We start from the raw sequence: 22,883 nt of genomic DNA, 5'->3' as shown, positions 1-22,883 counted from the left end.
CCAACGTACAACAGAGGCATTGATTAAGTAACTAAATTTACCTAATCAGTGTGCGACTAGCGCTATCATCTTGTATACCACGCCTGAAGCGGTATAAACGATGATTCACCAGATAGCGCGGCGTGAAAAGATGCTTTGATTGATCGGTGCGAAAGAAGCTGACATTATAAATTTATATAAAATAAAATAATAATTAAAAAAATGTATAATAAACCGTTTCATGGACCCCAAAAATAACGCGCCCTAGGCAGTTGCCTAGTCTGTGTAGGCTGAAGTCCACCCCTGGTTGCTGGTGTTAAACTAATGTTTGCAATTTCGTTCTGCTCATTTCGCATTCCACAATTAAATAGAAATTTTCAAAATCTCCCAGTTACTTATTAAAATAAAAACTGTACCGTTGTTGCGCTGAGACTCACTTGGAGTCCTTGTAAGTTTCTTGTAAGAATGAAATAATCAGATTTAGCATTTACAGGCAAATTACAAGAACTAGCCATTGCTGTTGAACGTTTCCAGTTTTGTTCTTATTTAATACTCTTCTGTTATCTCCTTCACTTATCACCAACCGTGTACCAATTGATTACTCAAACGAAATTCTTTAATAAACAAAGCATCATGTCCTCTCTGCCATTTGTATGGATGAAGATCGCCTGTATAGATAGTTTTCATATTAGCATTAGTAGAGGCATTTGATGCAAGAAAGCAAGCTTACGCAGCATCAGCCAAAAAAAAAAAAAATAAAATAAAATAAAAACCCACTTCCACTTCACCCCTCTGTTCGTTCAAAATATACAGTACTTGACAAGTAATAAATTTAATTTGAATTCGTTACCTCATGTACTCGTCTTGAGAGTGGGGAGGGTCTTTCAAACTTTCATTAGTATATGTATTTTATTCTTGTATTAAACGGCCTCTAAATTTAATACGAAAAGGAATTACTGATTTTAATATTAGTTATTTCGATTTTGCATTTTGAATTACATTGAAAGTGCTTTTTTTTTTCTTTCTTTCTTTTTTTTATTAAAAATAAAAGCCACACCCAGAACGTTAGTTCAAATCTGCCTAACTGACTCAACTGAATACTTTACAGCTCCCTAAAAAAAATAAAAAATAAATAAAATAATAATAAATAACTAAACGAAAGAAATAAAACAAAATTCTAACACTAACAACTAGTCGAGATCTTAGACAATTGTGGGTTCCAAGACCTCTAACGTCATAAACCGACTTCTGCAATTCTAAATATCGTCCAGGTTCTTGATAAAACGAATCTTCATGTTATCCAAAAGTATCTTCAGACTAGAAACAGAAGGTATAAAACGAATTCGCTGTTCGAACTAAATCTTCTGCCACATAAGAACTACATTCTGTAAACTTCACAATTTCGTAATTGAAAAAGATGATCTTAAGGTCGTAAGGTCATACGTTAGAAATTATATAAGCGCCTTATAAGGTCATACGATAGACATCATTAAGCGCCTTATGAGGTCAAGATCAACGGAGATGTCAAGATAATAAAATTATGTACAAGACAAGTAACTTCATGGAAGCATGGTTATTACAAAGTTGATGTGTGATACCCAATAATGTTGTAGACAGAACGCATCATGCAACAAACAAATTCACTAAATAAAATAAAATACTAACAGAGAACAAAAAAACATATACAGAGTATAAATATATTACGTACGGCAGATAAAAACAATCCCGATACCCAGAGTCAGCATCCATGCAACAAAAGCCTATATAAGGTGAAAAAAGCACACAAAGTAAAAGTAACTTTTACAACATCGAAGTCATAAATTAATCATTATAAAAGTCATTGTATACTATTATATTAAACTTCCAACCAGCTACAAAAATTTCACTTGTAAATAATATCATATTAATTTAATAAGTAAAACAATGCGAAAGACCCAAAACATAGCTATCAGTAAACTAAATAGTAAACCGATGAGCCGTTTCTATAAATTCATCGTTGGAAGGGTATACATCAGTGCTTTTTCAACCTTTTTTTTAATAACAATAACCCAACGTAATTTATTTTATTTCGTGTCACCCGTACTCAATTTTCTGCATGTTAGATCCGATTCTCTCTCTCTCTCTCTCTGTGTGTATATATATATATATATATATATATATATATATATATATATATATCATTAAAAATATATATATTATATGATAGTTATTACAATAATATAATTATAAAAATTACGTTTCATAATACAAATTACATATACAGTATACAATAATTTTATTCTTTATATAGAGGTAAACTCAATAAACATTAATTATAGAGCACCACAAGATTAAAATGACGCTGTATTAGCAGAGGAATACGATGCAAGAAACCAAGCTTATGTAGCATCAGCCAAAAAAAAAAAAAAAAACACGCTCCCATTTCATCCCTCCATTCATAAGAAATGCCTGTCCAACTCAGCCTTAAATTTATTTAGGCTATTAGCTTCCACAACAAAAGATGGAAGCCTGTTTCACCAATCAACTACTCGCTGGCTACAGACAAATTTCCACACATCTATTCTACAACAATCTTTCCTCAATTTGAAGCTGTGCTCCCTTAGTTTCTTAGTCGAAGCAAGAGAAAGGATCACACCAGTATTCATTCTACAGGCATATTTCTGTACATCTATTCTACAACTATCTTTCCTGAATTTGAAACTGTGCCCCCTCATGTTCTTAGTCGGAGCAAGAGGAAGAATCTCATCAGCATTCAGCTTGCTCAACCCACTTAGGGCCATATACACCTCAATCAGATCACCTCACAGGTGTCTACTCTCCAGGCGCTGCAATTTGCAAAACTTATGCATTTCTTGGTAAGAGTACCCCTTTGTTCCCCCAACCAATCTTGTTGTCCTTCTTTGTACTCGCTCTAACAACTCTACATTCTTCCTAAAATGAGGCCTCCAGACCTGTACACAGCACTCCGGGTGTGGCCTGACCATTGCGTTGTAAAACAGGACAATCACCTCCCTGTCCATGCTAGCAAACTTCCTCTATATCATTAACAAGACTCCATGACCTGCCCTGGCAGCCCGTCTGTAATGCTCAGCGAAGTTCATATTTGACTGCACAATTACCACCAGGTCTTTTTCACTTTCCACTAACCTGAGTGTAGTACCACTGAATTGGAACGTTTCTCTTCAGTTATCGCTACCCATAGGCAGTACTTTGATTTTTTTTTTTTTTTTATGCATTTCTTGGTAAGATCAAAACCTATAGTACAATGGTGAGAAAAATATATGGCAGTCATTTTGTCTTGTAGTGAATGGATTTCTTGGTAACACTACAAACCACTAGTTCACAAGTTGATTTAAAATCTGGAAAAATAGGATGCATAAAGCCGATCAAGCACTATTACTTGCACTCTCACTTGGAGTTTTTCAAATCAAATATGGGAAATGTTAGTGAAGACCATATTAGAGACGCGGTCGCCAACCTTTCGTACCTCACGGACCACTAAACTCAAAATTTTGAATCCCCACGGACCACTACCAATATTTTTTCCATAAAAGTAACATTCTAAACGTGAAATGGTACTTACACTTGTTTTTCCACTTCAAGTTATTTGCAAAAAATTGGATATCATTAATGTTAATATAATTAATAACATAATGATAAAAAGTATAATAAATAAGCGCAGATATATTCATTATGAAAAATGCAAAAAAAAAAAAACATTTTAAATTTCATTTTATTAAAAAAAGAATTAAGAGAAACAATTAATATTAACAATTATCAAATATCGAGCGCACGTCGACCTAGAGATAAAGGTTTAATTATAGCAAAATAATCAGTGTGACATTTGTTGCTGCTTGTTTGAAATAAGCTGTTGGATTCTTGGCTCCAATGACGTTGCTACAACACGGAGAGCAGTTTCTACAAATTTGTATTTCTAGCCGATAGCCGTAACTGATGAAAATGTCTTTTCACACATATATGTAGTTGCGAATGGAATTAAAATTTTGATGGCCTTTTCACTCAGCACCCGGTACTCACTTTTTACGGAAAGCCAAAAATAAGATCTTGTTAGGGACGAGTGGAATTTACCTTTGAGACTGTCGTCGGATTACAGATCGATTAGACTTTCTTTTTCTTTCATGTTCAAATTACTATCCTCGATTTTCGCCTAAAATGGATCTATTATCCACATATTTTCGTGTCTGGAGTCCTCTTCCTTTGGGTAATAACGACCAAAAGAGTCAGTGAGCGCTGTAAGTGCAATCGAACAAGAGTTATTACCTGTCGGTTGACATCCTCCTTTCATATAATCATCAAAATTTGGGAACATTTGCAGATCTTCTTCAGCCAACCGCGTTTGCCACAGCAATATCTTCCTTCGAAATGCATCCATTTTGCCTAGCAGTGTGAACAAGTCCGTAAGCTGTCCTTGCAAGGACGTGTTCAGCTCGTTTAACAGAGAAAAAATATCTGCCAGGTATGCAAGCTTGGCTAGCCAATCATTGTCGGACAAGAGATCATGGAACCTCGAATTATTTTGCTGCTGGAAGAATAACTTGACTTCTTGGCGCAGGTCGAACAATCGGGTTAGTACTTTGGCCCTCGACAGCTATCTCACCTCAGCATGAAGAAGAACATGAGTATACTGAGAGCCCATTTCTTCACAAAGAGCCCCAAAGATTCGAGAATTGAGCGCTTTGTGGCGAATTTCGTTTACAATTTTAATTACATCAGAGAGTACTTCGTGCAGTTCTTGAGATAATCTTTTCGCAATAAGTTGCTCACGATGTATAATATAATGTGTAAACAAGATGTCTGGGTGTCCAAAGTCTTTCACTTTTGCAACAACTCCTGAACGATGTCCAGTAATGCTCGCGGCACTGTCTGTGCATATCCCAACACATTTCTTCCATTCAATACTGTGTTTCAGGAAATAACCATTAAGTGCATTGAAAATTTCAGAGCCTGTTGTTCTACCCGACAAGATTATCGAAAAGAGGAGTTCTTCCTTTAATTCTCCTTGGCAATCAAAATTCAAAGTTGAATTGATAAACCGTAGATTTTTTCACAAGTGCAATCACTTGATTTTCAATATCTTCGGTCATGTCTTCAATTCTGCGCTGCACAGTGTTAGCGGACATAGGAATTCCTTTCAGTTTCTTGACAGCCTGTTTCCCCAAAACTTCTTCACAGGCTTGTAACAAGTAACGCTTAATTAATTCTTCCTCAATAGTATACGGCTTTTTATATCTTGCGATTTCAGATACAATCATTGTTGCTAATGGCCTTTTTTGCTTTAGCAAATTTTCACGCATCCTTTGGAAGTATTCAACTGGCTTTTTAGCTAAATCTGTGTATTTTGACTCTTAGAACATATAATAGGAAGCGGCCATGGATCCAGTTCACTTCCAGGTTCTTGAATAAATCCAAACTTTAAGTAGTCCGCATCATATTTTCTTGAAACTTTGAACTTTTTCTTTCAAAAACCAAAAACCCAGTTCTAATGTCCTTCCTAATTATGCCTTGCGGTTCCTACGGAGGCTCTGATTCATTAACCAACTCATGACAACGCGATGTATTACCTAAGAAGCACAAAATGCTTACTTGCTTTTTCTCACTCATTGGGGTTATTTAATTGAATCTAAAACCAAACAAGAAAGCTCTTTGACGCCATTAAACATCACACTGTGCAGTTAAAATAAAAATATCACTGCTCACTTACCTAGCCTTGTCCAGGCTAGGCCATTGATAAGAAATAGAAATAGCTTTCTATATTTTTTACTATAAAAGCATCGCTAATACGGGATATTGCACTGGGCCTTTTATAAACATGCAATACGGCGAAATGTAATACGGCGAAAATTGCAAAAACGTAAAATCAGAACATAACGACATTTTAATAAACACGAAAATTGCATATATATTGAGATTACTCAGCGGACCACCGGTTGCCGACCACTGATATAGAGAAACTCCACCAGAATATGCATTGGAGAAAAATAACCGGAAGACAAGTAGGATGGTGCTGTGATGAGAAATTATATAAATATTCTTAGTTAAGGATAACCACACCGATTATTCTAAAGCCTTTTTAATGACCTTCCCCCTAATTTAAAAACTTGTTGTTAACTTATAACAAAGACTAATACTGTACTGTGCTTTGCGCACAATAAGATAACATCGTTAATCTGATATTATTTCATTCTTTTTTTTTTTTTTTTTTTGATTTCTGGATAAACCGTTTATTCTCTGCAATAACCAAAATCATAATCTCAATCAACGTACCCAGTTCCTTAAAACACACCAAGAAATAAATATAAACAGTACAGTTCCATGGTGCACCAAGTAACCGGTGTCTAAGAGATGCCGTTACACAGTGTAATCAAACTTATGTTTCTTTATTCTAAAGGGTAGAAACCAAGTTCTACCCTTACGTGAAATATTTTGAATCTAACGGTTACGTTGCCAGGCGTTACTGCAATCACTTTGATCTTTCATATTTATAATTATTATACATAGAGAGAATAGAGGTGCATACAATTTAATACGAATTGCAAAGCTGAAATAAATAATATTAAAATTTATTTTAGAAATTTATTTTTCTTATTTTACTTTCAGTTACTGCTAATACAAGATTGAAATAGAGATCCTAAAAAAAAAGTTTCATTTTAATATTCCACAAGTAGTTTTATGCATTCGCATGGTAAGGAAATAAAAATTAATTATTATATGAAATGTTGAGAGAGAAAAAAAAAACATTCTAATTATATGAAATCTTGCAGAATCGATTTAAAATTAAAGTACTGTACAATAAATGCGATAAACATACAATCAACTTTATAGATGAAAGGGCGGTTTTCACTCATTTTAAAGTGAAACTGGGGAAATGATACTCAAGTACTTCCGTTATGAGATCAGTGATTGTACAGGTGACAACCAATACAGGTGATAGCCAATTGTATAACTCTAGTTTTTGAATTTCAATCTGTAGTTTTGGGTTCCCTAAAAACCCAATGGACACAGTTCATATTTAACGAAAAAAGTTAGAAATTTCTGCTAAACTTCTGCATAGGTGTCGAACCTACTACCCTCGAATAATTTTTATACGTCTTACGCGAAAAGCGAACTAAAACAGCATTTTGAAAATTGTTAATCATTTCAAGAACTGTGTACATTCGAAGCCAAAATAGGTGGAAAAAACAGGAATTTCGAGGATAGGTGATCGTTGGGGAGAATGTGCGAGAGAGTTGAAGTGTCGAATTCTGTTTCTTCTATAAATTTTTTGTATCAATTATGCGCATGTCCGACCCGAAGCATCTGTACATATTTGTGATTTCACTAATACTGTATATTAAAAACCACAAATGTTTTCATGGATTTCATATAATTAAAACCTATTTTGAAATGATACTAATGCAGCATCTATTACCGTCAATAGGATGAATGGTGGGAGTTCGCTTTCCCAGTCGATAAGTGACACGGAAACATCGGGGAAGTACTGTATAGCAGCAGAAAAAGCGCGCGTATTTGTAAGTTGTAACGCGACGCCTTAGAAAGCGCGGGGCCGGGTTCGGAGAACGCTCTGAACCTGCCTCGCGCCGGCACTGCATCGTTCTCTTTTTTTGTTTCCCATTCCTCTCTCTCTCTCTCTCTCTCTCTCTCTCTCTCTCTCTCTCTCTCTCTCTCTGAGTACTCAATTTTTTTTTTTTTTTTGGCTATTACAGCATAAGATTCAGGCTTCCTTGCACTATATGGATGCTGCTAATAATAATAAAGTAAGCTTCAACATGTCGAATATTATATATGAAGAGAATAAAGGTGTATGCAATTCAATTCAAAATGCACATCTCAGTTTAGTAATATTAAACTCTGCATTAAAAATTACTTTTCTTTTTCAACTTACATATATATTTTTATAATTGGATGCACATTCTGATATACGATAAAAAAATTTTAACACATTACTTATGAGTGTTCTATAATCAGTTTTAAAATATTAAAATAGCAAAACGGATGCGACACTTCGTTTACTGGGGAACTTCCGATTATTGGATAAATAATTGCACAGGTGGAGCCTCTTGTAATAGCCAATTGTATAATTCTCTAGTTTTTGAATTTTAATCTGCAAAAGGCCAAATAATGCAGTTAGCATTTAGATAAAAGTTAGTAAACTTCAACTAAACAACTAACGAATATTAAAATAACTGTGGGTAGAAAATTGATCTATATAGAGATGAACAGAGCCGGTCATAGGGTTTGCGCTGCTGTGTGCGAAAATAAGTGCGGGGTCGAAAAAAATAATTATTAAAATAAAATCACAGAAAGTTTTATAGCAAAAGTATCAAAACCAATTTCTATACCTCTAAACAAATACAATATCAATATAAAAACAAATACAATATCAATATATAAAAAATATATAAATACAAAAAATAAAAACATTCTATACTTTTATACAAAGTAATTCTACGTGCTGTTTTCGCTGCAAAATCATCTATACTTTGTGAAAAATCTATCTATTTTGCAAATGTTATTTTCAATTGCAACTAGCGATAGCACAACTAGCTAAAAATATTTTAATTTTTAATTTATAAAATAACACCGTCGACGGGGGGGGGCCTAACCGCGGGTGCCGTGTGCGGTGCAAACCCTGCATCCCTCTTTCGCCGGCTCTGGAGATTATTATTATTAGCAATATAGTGTAAAAAAGCCTAAGGCTTATATTACACCAGCCAAAAAAAAAAAATAAATAAATGAATAAAAATAATTTTTTCAATTACGCCGAGAGAGAGAGAGAGTGGGGGGGGGGGGAAGAGAGAGAGAGAGAGATATTCTGAAGTGAAAGGGAATCACCATGAAAGAGAAGAATGATGATATCCACCAGCTCAGGACCCTGGGTGTGCCAAGCCCATACTCACCAAATGTGAGCCACTGGGGTTAGATGCACGCCAAACGTTTATCCAGAGAAATTTGAAAGACAACCAGAGTGAATACTACATCCACGGTGAAAAAACATTAGCATTAGCATTAGTAGAGGCATTTGATGCAAGAAAGCAAGCTTATGCAGCATCAGCCAAAAAAAAAAAAAAACCCACTTCCACTTCACCCCTCTGTTCGTTCAAAATACCTGTCCAGCTGAGCCTTAAACTTATTTAGGCTGTCAACCTCCACCACAAGGGATGGAAGTTTGTTCCACCAACCAACCACCCGCTGGCTAAAGGCAAATTTCCGCACGTCTATCCTACATCTGTCTTTCCTCAATTTGAATTTATGCCCTCTCAGGTGATTTTTCTGAGCTAGAGGAAGAATCCCATCAGCATTGAGCATGCTTAAACCATTCAAGGCTTTATACACCTCTATCAGATCACCTCGCTGGTGCCTCGTCTCCAGACACTGTAATTTGCAAAACTTAAGCCTTTCTTCGTAAGAGCACCCCTTTGTTCCATTCACTAATCTTGTTGCCCTTCTCTGTACTCGTTCCAGCAGCTCTACATCCTTCTTGAAATGAGGTCTCCAGACCTGTATACAGTACTCTAGGTGTGGCCTGACCATCGCCTTATACAATGGAATAATCACCTCCTTATCCCTGCTGGAAAAATTCCTGTATATCATTGACAATACTCCATGAGCTACTCTTGCAGCCCGTCTGCACTGCTCAGAGAACTTCATATCTGCCTGCACAACCACCCCCAAGTCCCTTTCATTCTCTACCACTGTCAGTGTTGTACCACAGAGTTGATACGTTGCTCTGGGGTTGCTGTTTCCCATGTGTAGTACTTTACATTTGTCAATGTTAAACTTCATTTGCCGCCTCTCAGCCCATCTGCTCAACCTTTCCAGATCCTGTTGCAGCAGCATAGTGTCAGTAGTGTCCTTGACAACCCTGCCAACCTTTGTATCGTCTGCAAACTTGGACATTAAGCCCGATATACCATCATCAATATCATTTATAAATACAGAAAACAATAATGGACCCAACACTGAGCCCTGAGGGACTCCACTAATAACATCAGTCCACGATGAGCAGTGTCCATTGATTACCACTCTCTGTCTTCTCCCCCTCAACCACCCCTTTATCCATAGCAGCAATTTGCCTCCAATTTCACACTGCTCCAATTTGTGTAGCAGTCTTCCATGTGCAACAGTATCAAAAGCCTTTCTAAGATCCAAGTACATAATATCAAAGTTATTCCCTGCATCCAGTTCTTTTGTGACTGCATCATAGTATCCAATCAAGTTGGTCAGGCAAGACTTCCCCTTAACAAAACCATGCTGTGTCTGAGCTATAACTGAAGTCTTGTCTAAATGATCCTGCAGTGCTTCTTTAACCAGTGCCTCCATTAATTTTCCTGGAACAGAAGTTAAACTCACAGGTCTGTAATTACTTGTGTCAGCCTTTGATCCTCCTTTGTGAATTGGGGTCACATTTGCACATTTCCAGTCTATGGGTACCTCCCCTGAGTCCAAGGAAGATCTCATAATTATGGCTAAGGGTTTGCTTACTTCCTTTGCTGCCTCCTTTAATATAACTGGATAGATCCCATCCATCCCGGGTGCCTTTCTTGTGTTTATCTTCAACAGTTTCTCCTCCACGTTATTTCAAGATTCTGTAGCTTAATGCTAGAGTTGAATACACCTCTGGCATTCCCCTCGCTGAATAACTCCTCATGTGTGAATGTCGATGCAAAATATTCATTTAGTTTGTTAGCTACCTGAGCAGGATCATCAACACCTGACCCATCAATATCAAGTGGACCAATCTGATTCATCCCCTTCCTTCTAGAGTTTACATAAGTAAAGAACTCTTTGCTGTTTTTCTTTGCATCCCTTGCCAAGGATTTCTCGTAATCTGCCTTCGCCTGCCTAACCTCCTTTGTAACTTGGTTGCATATCAACTTGTATCTATCATAGGCTCCTGTGTCATGTGTTAATTTGTATGTATCCCATGCATTTTTCTTCTCTGCCATATGCCTCATTAGTTCATCTGACATCCATTTTGGCCTAAACCTTGAACAATATTTCTAAGTTGGTATGTAAAGCCTAGTAGCTTCCAAGATAAGTTCTTTGAATGCTTCCCATTTTGAATTTGCTGTTGGTAACATCATCAGTTGGTCCCACTGTATAGAATTTAAATACTGTCTCAGTCCATCGTAGTCGCCTTTACGGAAGCAATAACCCTTCCCTTTACCCCTAATGGTAGTTACCTCTTTGAGTAAATCCCACTTCAGCACACTGTGATCACTGCCATCTAGTGGTTCATTTATCTGCAGATTCTTAATGCATGAAGAATCACTGCTGATAATCAAATCAAAGTTGCCTCCCGAACATGCTGATGTAGAAAACAATCATCCAATAAATCTACAAAAGCCCTGCTAGTGTGTGAGTAACCAGCCCCCAAAATCCAGTCAATATCTGGGAAATTAAAATCTCCCATTATAAGACACTCTGATTTACTGGCCCACTCTATTTCCCTGTACAGTTCCTTATTGTACTCATCAGAGTCATTAGGCCTATAGCACACTCCTACTCTCAATTTTGATCTCCCAATGTTTATGTCACACCAAACTGACTCCACACTGCACTGTCCAGCGATGTCGACTGGCTTCACTTCCTTGGTTTTTATGTGTTTCTTAACTAATAGCGTAACACCTCCCCCCTTCCTATCCTGTCTATCCTTTCTGTAGACGTTGTACTCCCCAAATTGCACTTCCGCATCCCTTATATCTGTGTGATACCACGTTTCTGATATCCCAACAATATCTGCCTTTGATGTTTTGAGCAATACCTCAAATTCATCAAATTTATTTACTAAACTGATGAAATCGACTAAACATGTTTAGTCGATTTCATCATCATCATGATGAAATCGAATAAACATGAACTGAGCCATGGGTAATTTTCTTGTGTAAGTGGGGATAACTATTTTCTTAGGCAATCCATATTATTTGGTCTTTGAAGACACGTTTTAAGATGTTTCATGATATATTTTCCGGTACGACCATGACTAATGGGCCCCCCAACTCCCGAATTTTTCGATTCTGTCGCCTTGCTGACAGAGGCGGACTAAGGAAAATTCGGGCCCTAAGCAAGATTCTTATTTCGAGCATCACCTAGGGTTGCCACCTTTCAGAAATTGTAAGGGAGAACACAGTTGAATGGGCTAAAAAAGCTCTTCTATTACTAAACATAAAAATACATTTCAACTATTACTGAAGTTGCTAATTTAAATCAAATAGTTCATACCAACGTACAACAGAGGCATTGATTAATTAACTAAATCTACCTAATCAGTGTGCGACTAGCGCTATCATCTTGTATACCAAGCCTGAAGCGGTATAAACGATGATTCACGTGATAGCGCGGCGTGAAAAGATGCTGTTATTCATCGGCGCGAAACAAGCAGACATTATAAATTTATATAAAATAAAATAATGACAAAAAAAAAGTACCATAAAACCGTTTTACGGGCCCCAAAAATAACGGGCCCTAGACAGTTGCCTAGTCTGTGTAGGATAAAGTCCATCCCTGCTTTCTGGTGTTAAACTGATGTTTACAATTTCATTCTACTCATTTCGCATTCCACAATTAAATAGAAATTTTCAAAATCTCTCAGTTACTTATTAAAATAAAAACTGTACCGTTGTTGTGCTGAGACTCACTTGGAGTCCTTGTAAGTTTCTTGTAAGAATGAAATAATCAGATTTAGCATTTACAGGCAAATTACAAGAACTAGCCATTGCTATTGAACGTTTCCAGTTTTGTTCTTATTTAATACACTTCTGTTATCTCCTTCACTTATCATCAACCGTGTACCAATTGATTACTCAAACGAAATTCTTTAATAAACAAAGCATCATGTCCTCTCTGCCATTTGTATGGATGAAGATCGCCTGGATAGACAGTTTTCATATACAATACTTGACAAGTAATACATTCAATTTGAATTCGTTACCTCATTCGTTATCACTCGTCTGGAGAGGGGGAGAGGGTCTTTCAAACTTTCATTAGTATATGTATTTTATTCTTGTATTAAACGGGCTCTAAGTTTAATAAGAAAAGGAATTACTGACTTTAATATTAGTTATTTAGGTTTTGTATTTTGAATTACATTGAAAATAAAGGCCACACCCAGAACGTTAGTTCAAATCCCCCTAACGGACTCACCTGAATACTTTACAGCTTCCTAAAAAAAAAAAAATTTAAAAAAAAAATAATAATAATAAACTAAAAGAAAGAAATGAAACAAAATTTTAACACTAACCACTAGTCGAGATCTAACACAATTGTGGGTACCAAGACCTCTAACATCATAAACCGACTTCTGCAATTCTAAATATCGTCCAGATATTCTTCTTGATAAAACCAATCTTCATGTTATCCAAAAGTATCTTCAGACTAGAAACAGAAGGTATAAAACGAATTCGCTGTTCGAACTAAATCTTCTGCCACGTAAGGACTACATTCTGTAAACTTCACAATTTCGTAATTGAAAAAGATGAGCCTAATATTGTTCAAGAAACGGTTTCATATAGACATCATTATATAAACGCCTCGTAAGGTCATACGTTAGAAATTATATAAGCGCCTTATAAGGTCATACGATAGACATCATTAAGCGTCTTACGAGGTCAAGATCAACGGAGATGTCAAGATAATAAAATTATGTACAAGACAAGTAACTTCATGGAAGCATGGTTATTACAAAGTTGATGTGTGATACCCAATAACGTTGTAGATAGAACGCATCATGCAACAAAGAAATTCACTAAAGAAAATAAAATACTAACAGAACCTGCAGAACAACAAAAGCATATATAAATTGTATCCCGTACAGCAGATAAAAACAATCCCGATTCCCAGAGTCAGCATCCATGCAACAGATAAATAAAACAAAAGCCTGTATAAGGTGAAAAAAGGTACACAAAGTAAAAATAACTTTTACAACATCGAAGTCATAAATTAATCATTATAAAAGTCATTGTACTATTATATTAAACTTCCAACCAGCTACAAAAATTTCACTTTTAAATAATATCATATTAATTTAATGAGTAAAACAATGCTAAAGACCGAAAACATAGCTATCAGTAAACTAAAAAGTAAACCGACCAACATATTAGTCAAAGACCATCATTCACCAGCACATCAGGTGAGTATGGGCTTAGCACACCCAGAGTCCTGAGCTGGATATCTTCATTGTTCTTTTTCTTGGTCATTCCCTTCTATTTCTCTCTCTCGGTAATTCAGATTTTTTTTTTTTTTTTTGGCTGGTGCAGCATAAGCCTCAAGCTTCCTTGCACCATACGGCTAATAATAATAATAATAACAATAATAAATAGTGAATTGCCAATTCGACAATCTTCGTATAGACATCGTTTACAAAAACTTTTAATGCATTTAAAGTTTGTTCATCTCGAATAAGACCTAAAGTCATATTTCCAACATTGACCATTAATATTTCTCGAAAATCACTACATAATGTACAATCGTAAAGAATGCAGGGTAGACAAAAAAAAAAAAATTGCATCACCTTAAAAAAAATAACACTTGTAGTGAAGCTTATAAGATATTGTCTGATTACAGTCATTTTATTTTTCGAAAGCAATGGTATTGCATCAGACATTAATTAAAAGGTTTTTGCATCAGCCGTTTCTATAAATACAGCGTTGGAAGGTTATACATCAGTGATTTTCAACCTTTTTTAATAACAGCACGCCAACGTAATTTATTGTATTTTGTGTCACTCCTACTCAATTTTTTGCATGTTAGATCCGATTCTCTCTCTCTCTCTCTCTCTATATATATATATATATATATATATATATATATATATATATATATATATACTATCATTGAATTATATTAAATAAAGTTAAATTATAATGAAATGAATAAATAATTAAGCATTCATTAGAGGCAGCGACATGCAATTCCTCCATATGAAGCTGAAATACATCCAATATTTTAAATTAAATAAAATAAAACATAAGCCAGTAGTATGGCAAAAACTGTAGAGCGAAAATTAACATAAAAATAACCCAAATAAACAATCGAACGAAAAGAAGGAATAGATAAATAGTAGCCCAGAAACCCTAGTATAATTTCGATCTTTAAATCCAATTAACAAAAACTATACAAAATTTAGGATAATGCCAATTACTTATTAATTTAGCGGTACCCCCCGAGAGCATGCAATTCCTCTGCATTGGTTGATCTATCGGAGAATGGAAGGGTGGTTTGGTTCTTCGATATTTCCGCCTTTGCGATGTTTTGTATGACGATTGAAATGCAGCGATTCCATGACCATTATTGGCCTCGTGGTCCTCTGTCGATATGGGACATGATGGTCAGTCTATTCTATTTTATTTTAGTTTATTTTGATATCGTTCGGTAGTTCCTTTAACCCTCTTTTGGTGATATTTCACGTCTTTCGGAACTGGTACCTCTCGGGGGGGTACCGCTAAATTAATAACTAATTGGCATTATCCTAAATTTTGTATAGTTTTTGTTAATTGGATTTAAAGATCGAAATTATACTACGGTTTCTGGGCTACTATTTATCTATTCCTTCTTTTCGTTCGATTGTTTATTTGGGTTATTTTTATGTTAATTTTCGCTCTACAGTTTTTGCCATACTACTGGCTTATGTTTTATTTTATTTAATTTAAAATATTGGATATATATATACAGTATAAATAAAACATTACAAAATATATATTATATGATAGTTCTTACAATAATATAATTTAGTAAAAAAGGCCTACGTGCTCTGGATTCATTACGAAAAATTTTATTTTGTTTCTCAGAGCAAAACTGGAGTTACAATTAATAAGCTTTCGGCTGGGAGGCAGCCTTCATCAGATTGAATGGCAGTTGGAATAGAGATGTGCACTGCCAGGATGGTGCGTGAGGCGCGTGGTTAATTGTTTGTTGATGTTTGTGGCTGTGACATATGGTGGTGACGTGGCCAGCGTTTGTCTATGGATAGAATTACTGCCTCTGTGATGGGGTTAACTTGGCAACCACTGTTCCTGTTCAAAGAGGCATCCGAGCATTTTATATTTAACGATTCCAACCAGGTGCGCTTTAGGTAATGGTGGGACCTGTCCACAACCACGACATCGCGGTGTGGGTCGATGTCGTGGCGGGTTGTCCAGACATGCTCGGCGATAGCTGAATGTTCTACATCTGCCAAACGGATCGCCCTTTTATGTTCTGAGAGACGTTTCTCGAGTCGACGTCCAGTCTCTCCAAAGTAGCAGCTGGTGCAGTCACGGCAAGAGATGCGGTAGACCAAACCGCTCTGTAGAAGAGTGGGGACGGGTGTTTTTACGTTGGAGATAAGAGAACGCAGTTTCTTTGCCTGGGAGTTGGATGCATTTTATCCCATATGATGTTAAGATTCTACCGATCTGTTGTGACAGGTTGGGGTAGTATGGGATAAATGCCCTCGTGGATGACTCGTCACTGTTGGCGTTGCTGTTGGTCGTCGCGTTGTCGCGTGCCTGTAGATCACACTTGTCAAGGACGTCGATGGAATAGCCACACTTCATAAGATCTACTTTGACTCTGGTGATCTCTTTGCGTCTCTCATCTGCGGAGCTGGAGTGTGTCCAGGCGCGAGTTAGCAAGGTTCGGGCAGCGGAGAGGAGGTGGCCCCGCATGTGTGCTGACCGGAAGTTGGTAAATTGGCCAGCACACATAGGTTTGCGATAAACTGTCGTCTTCAGGCATGTGTCTTCGCGCCGGACAAGTGTATCTAGGTATGGTATAGAGTTGTTCGACTCCAGCTCAATCGTAAACTTTATGAAGGGCTATAGTGAGTTGAGGTGGGTTAGGAGCCGTTGACCTGAGTCTCTAGGGATGACAACGAACACATCGTCTACATAGCGACACCAAAAGGCGATGTGATCTGGCGTGTGTGTAAACGCACGTCCCTCTAACTCCTCCATCACGATGTTTGCTGTGACAGAGCTGACAGGGGAACCCATGGCTCTGCCATGTATCTGCTGGTAGATTGAATCGTTAAACATGATTGCACCCCCTGTTAAGCACAGTCTGAGGGTGGCGGAAATGTCATCAGGCGTCAGCCTAGTTCTGTCGCTAAGGGTTTCATCGTTGTCCAAGAGTTGTTTTGCACAAGAGATGGCAAGTTCCACTGGGATGGAGGTAAATAGTGATATTACATGGAACGAAGCCATGACTTGATCCTGTGAGATGGATATAGAGTGGATCCTTTCTATGAACTCAACACTGTTGGAGACGGTGTAGGTGGTCTTGCCAACTAGAGGAGAAAGAAGTCTCGAGACAAACTTGGACAGCTCGTAATCGGTGATCCACAGCAGGATACAATTGGTCTTAGTGGTGTGTCTTCTTTGTGCACCTTCGGCAGGCCGTAAAACTGTGGGATCTGACATCCGGAGGCACGGAGGTGATTATGGGTTGACTGTGTGATTTTTTCTTGTTTCAGCCAGCTGTTGATGAGGATATTCACCTCTGACTCCCATCGTTCCAAAGTTCTGTTGGGGTTAACGGCTAAGGGTTTGTAGACGGAAGGGTCTCGTAAAAGCAGTAAGGCTTTCGCCACGTAATCAGCGTGGTTCATTACAACCGTGCGACGGCCTTTGTCCGCCGGTAGGATGACGATGGACAAATCGTCATCCTACCGGCCCTGAACCTAAGCAGCAAGCAGTTATCTGCAGAACAAATAAACTTATTAACCCTTGGCATGACATTTGCCGTTCTTCCAAAGCACCCAGCGATCACCGACATCGCCTTGGGTGTGGAAGCGAGCTTATCAGGCCTCCCGGAAGATACAGCCAACGCTATCCGGTTGAAGACTGCAGCAGTTCTACACCATGCTCGCCCCGTCTCTTCAAACCTCAACCGTATGCAGATTTCTACCCTCAAGGCACTGAAACAGGATTCGTCCATCGTCATCCTACCGGCGGACAAAGGCCGTCGCACGGTTGTAATGAACCACACTGATTACGTGGCGAAAGCCTTACTGCTTTTACGAGACACTTCCGTCTACAAACCCTTAGCCGTTAACCCCAACAGAGCTTTGGAACGATGGGAGTCAGAGGTCAATAGCCTCATCAACAGCTGGCTGAAACAAGAAAAAATCACACAGTCAACCCGTAATCACCTCCGTGCCTCCGTCAGATCCCACGGTTTTACGGCCTGCTGAAGGTGCACAAAGAAGACACACCACTAAGACCAATTGTATCCTGCTGTGGACACCGACTTACGAGCTGTCCAAGTTTGTCTCGAGACTTCTTTCTCCTCTAGTTGGCAAGACCACCTACACCGTCTCCAACAGTGTTGAGTTCATAGAAAGGATCCACTCTATATCCTTCTCACAGGATCAAGTCATGGCTTCGTTCGATGTAATATCACTATTTACCTCCATCCCAGTGGAACTTGCCATCTCTTGTGCAAAACAACTCTTGGACAACGATGAAACCCTTAGCGACAGAACTAGGCTGACGCCTGATGACATTTCCGCCGCCCTCAGACTGTGCTTAACAGTCTTAAGCACATGATTGCACCCCCTTAACAGGGGGTGCAATCATGTTTAACGACTCAATCTACCAGCAGATACATGGCCCAGCCATGGGTTCCCCTGTCAGCTCTGTCACAGCAAACATCGTGATGGAGGAGTTAGAGGGACGTGCGTTTACACACGCGCCAGATCACATCGCCTTTTGGTGTCGCTATGTAGACGATGTGTTCGTTGTCATCCCTAGAGACTCAGGTCAATGGCTCCTAACCCACCTCAACTCACTATCGCCCTTCATAAAGTTTACGAGTGAGCTGGAGTCGAACAACTCTATACCATACCTAGATACACTTGTCCGGCGTGAAGACACATGCCTGAAGACGACAGTTTATCGCAAACCTATGTGTGCTGGCCAATTTACCAACTTCCGGTCAGCACACACGCGGGGCCACCTCCTCTCCACTGCCCAAACCTTGCTAACTCGCGCCTGGACACGCTCCAGCTCCGCAGATGAGAGATGCAAAGAGATCACCAGAGTCAAAGTAGACCTTAAGAAGTGTGGCTATCCCATCGACGTCCTTGACAAGTGTGATCTACAGGCACGCGACAACGCGACGACCAACAGCAACGCCAACAGTGACGAGTCATCCACGAGAGCATTTATCCCATACTACCCCAACCTGTCACAACAGATCGGTAGAATCTTAACATCATATGGGATAAAATGCATCCAACTCCCAGGCAAAGAAACTGCGTTCTCTTATCTCCAACGTAAAAACACCCGTCCCCACTCTTCTACAGAGCGGTTTGGTCTACCGCATCTCTTGCCGTGACTGCACCAGCTGCTACTTTGGAGAGACTGGACGTCGACTCGAGAAAAGTCTCTCAGAACATAAAAGGGCGATCCGTTTGGCAGATGTAGAACATTCAGCTATCGCCGAGCATGTCTGGACAAACCCGCCACGACATCGACCCACACCGCGATGTCGTGGTTGTGGACAGGTCCAACCATTACCTAAAGCGCACCTGGTTGGAATCGTTAAATATAAAATGCTCGGATGCCTCTTTGAACAGGAACAGTGGTTGCCAAGTTAACCCCATCACAGAGGCAGTAATTCTATCCATAGACAAACGCTGGCCACGTCACCACCATATGTCACAGCCACAAACATCAACAAACAATTAACCACGCGCCTCACGCACCATCCTGGCAGTGCACATCTCTATTCCAACTGCCATTCTTGTATTCAATCTGAAGAAGGCTGCCTCCCAGCCGAAAGCTTATTAATTGTAACTCCAGTTTTGCTCTGAGAAACAAAATAAAATTTTTCGTAATAATATAATTATAAAAATTACATTTCATAATACAAATTATATATACTAATATATAATAATTTTATTCTTTATATAGAGGTAAACTAAGTAAACATTAATTATAGAGCACCACAAAATTAAAATGATGCTGTATATTAATATTAGCAGAGGAATACGATGCAAGAAACCAAGCTTATGCAGCATCAGCCAAAAAACAAAAAAAAAAAAAAAAAACACTCCCATTTGATCCCTCCATTCATAACAAATGCCTGTCCACCTCAGACTTAAATTTATTTAGGCTATTTGCTTCTACAACAAAAGATGGAAGCCTGTTTCACCAATCAACTACTCGCTGGCTACAGGCAAATTTCCACACGTCTATTCTACAACACTCTTTCCTCAATTTGAAACTGTGCCACCTCAGTTTCGAAGCAAGAGGAAGGATCACACCAGCACTCATTCTACACGCATATTTCCGTACATCTATTCTACAACTATCTTTCCTGAATTTGAAACTGTGCCCCCTCATGTTCTTAGTCGGGGCAAGAGGAAGAATCTCATCAACATTCAGCATTCTCAACCCACTTAGGCCCATATACAGATCACCTCACAGGTGTGTACTCACCAGGCGCTGCAATTTGAAAAACTTATGCCTTTCTTGGTAAGAGCACCCCTTTGTTCCCCCAACCAATCTTCTTGCCCTAATTAATTCTTCTCCAATCGTATACGGCTTTTAACATCTCGCGATTTGAAGTGCTATCAAATAAGAAGATTTTACTAAGGACTTATCGTCAACAATCATTGTTGCCAATGACCTTTTTTGCTTCTGCAAATTTTCACGCATCCTTTGGAAGTAGTCAACTGGCTTTTTAGCTAAATCTGTGTTTTGACTGCAAGTGCCTGCTGAGTTTCGAAGGTTTCATGGCATCATTGGATAAACTCTTAGAACATATAATACAAAGCGACCGTGGATCCAGTGCACTTCCAGGTTCTTGAATAAATCCAAACTTCAAGTAGTCCGCATCATATTTTCTTGAAACTTTGAACTTTTTCTTCTCTCCGCTCCAATTCTAATGTCCTTCCTGATTATGCCTTTCGGTGGCTGCAGAGGCTCTGATTCAGTAACCAACTCATGACAACGCGATGTATTACCTGAGAAGCGCAAAATGCTTGCTTGCTTTTTCTCACTCATTGTGGTTATTTTATTTGAATCTAAAACCAAACAAGAAAGCTCTTTGACGCCATTAAACATCACACTGTGCAGTTAAAATAAAAATATCACTGCTCACTTACCTAAGAACTGCGCCGTGTCCAGGCTAGGCCATTGATAAGAAATAGAAATAGCTTTCTATATTTTTTTAATATAAAAGCATCGATAATACGGGATATTGCACTGGGCCTTTTATAAACATGCAACATAATACGGCGCAAATTGCAAAAAAGTAGAATCAGAATATAATGAAACATTTTAATAAACACGAAAATTGCAATTCAGATACTCAGCGGACCAGGGGTTCCCGACCACTGATATAGAGGAACTCCACCAGAATATGCATTGGAGAAAAATTACCGAAGACAAGTAGGATGATGCTGTGACGAGCAATTATATAATTATTCTTAGTTAAAGCATGAGCAATTATATAAATTGTCTTAGTTAAGGATGACCACACCGATTATTCTAAAGCCTTTCTAATGACCTTCTCCTCAATTTAAAAACTTGTTGTTAACTTATAACAAAGACTAATAGATGTACTGTGCTTTGCGCACAATAAGGTAACATCGTTAATCTGATATTATTTCATTCTTTTTTTCATTTCTGGACAAACCGGTTATTCTCTACAATAACCAAAATCATATTCTCAATCGACGTACCCGTTTCCTTAAAACACACCAAGAAATAAATATAAACAGTACAGTTCCATGGTGCACCAGGTAACCAGTGTCTAACAGATGACGTTACACAGTGTTATCAAACTTATGTTTCTTTATTCTAATGTTTCTTTATTCTAAAGGGTAGAAAGTTCTACCCTTACGTGAAATATTCTGAATCTAACGGTCACGTTACCAGGCATTACTGCAATCACTTTGATCTTTCATATTTATAATTATTATACATAGAAAGAATAGAGGTGCATACAATTTAATACGAATTGCAAAGCTGAAATAAATAATATTAAAATTTATTTTAGAAATTTATTTTTCTTATTTTACTTTCAGTTACTGCTAACACAAGATTGAAATTGAGATCCTAAAAAAAAAAGTTTCATTTTAATATTCCACAAGTAGTTTTATGCATTCGCATGGTAAGGAAATAAAAATTTAATTATTATATGAAATGTTGAGAGAGAAAAAAAAAACATTCTAATTATATGAAATCTTGCAGAATCGGTTTAAAATTAAAGTACTGTACAATAAATGCGATAAACATACAATCAACTTTATAGATGAAAGGGCGGTTTTCACTCATTTTAAAGTGAAACTGGGGAAATGATACTCAAGTACTTCCGTTATGAGATCAGTGATTGTACAGGTGACAACCAATACAGGTGATAGCCAATTGTATAACTCTAGTTTTTGAATTTCAATCTGTAATTTTGGGTTCCCTAAAAACCCAATGGACACAGTTCATATTTAACGAAAAAAGTTAGAAATTTCTGCTAAACTTCTGCATAGGTGTCGAACCTACTACCCTCGAATAATTTTTATACGTCTTACGCGAAAAGCGAACTAAAACAGCATTTTGAAAATTGTTAATCATTTCAAGAACTGTGTACATTCGAAGCCAAAATAGGTGGAAAAAAAGGAATTTCGAGGATGGGTGATCGTTGGGGAGAATGTGCGAGAGAGTTGAAGTGTCGAATTCTGTTTCTTCTATAAATTTTTTGTATCAATTATGCGCATGTCCGACCCGAAGCATCTGTACATATTTGTGATTTCACTAATACTGTATATTAAAAACCACAAATGTTTTCATGGATTTCATATAATTAAAACCTATTTTGAAATGATACTAATGCAGCATCTATTACCGTCAATAGGATGAATGGTGGGAGTTCGCTTTCCCAGTCGATAAGTGACACGGAAACAT

The 22,883-nt window shown here is 37.8% G+C and overlaps 1 long non-coding RNA gene across 4 annotated transcripts in view; it reads right to left on the bottom strand.

Moving 5' to 3' along the window:
* Positions 1-22,883, bottom strand: part of LOC150082381 (uncharacterized) — a 255,841-nt gene that overhangs the window by 160,017 nt on the left and 72,941 nt on the right. The window lies entirely within an intron of this gene.

Source organism: Mastigoproctus giganteus, chromosome 8 (assembly GCF_048544385.1).
Source record: "Mastigoproctus giganteus isolate SK-2022 chromosome 8, ASM4854438v1, whole genome shotgun sequence".
Taxonomy (NCBI): Eukaryota; Metazoa; Arthropoda; class Arachnida; order Uropygi; family Thelyphonidae; genus Mastigoproctus; species Mastigoproctus giganteus.
Note: the sequence above shows the minus strand (reverse complement) of the source record. Positions and strands in the feature narration are given on the sequence as shown.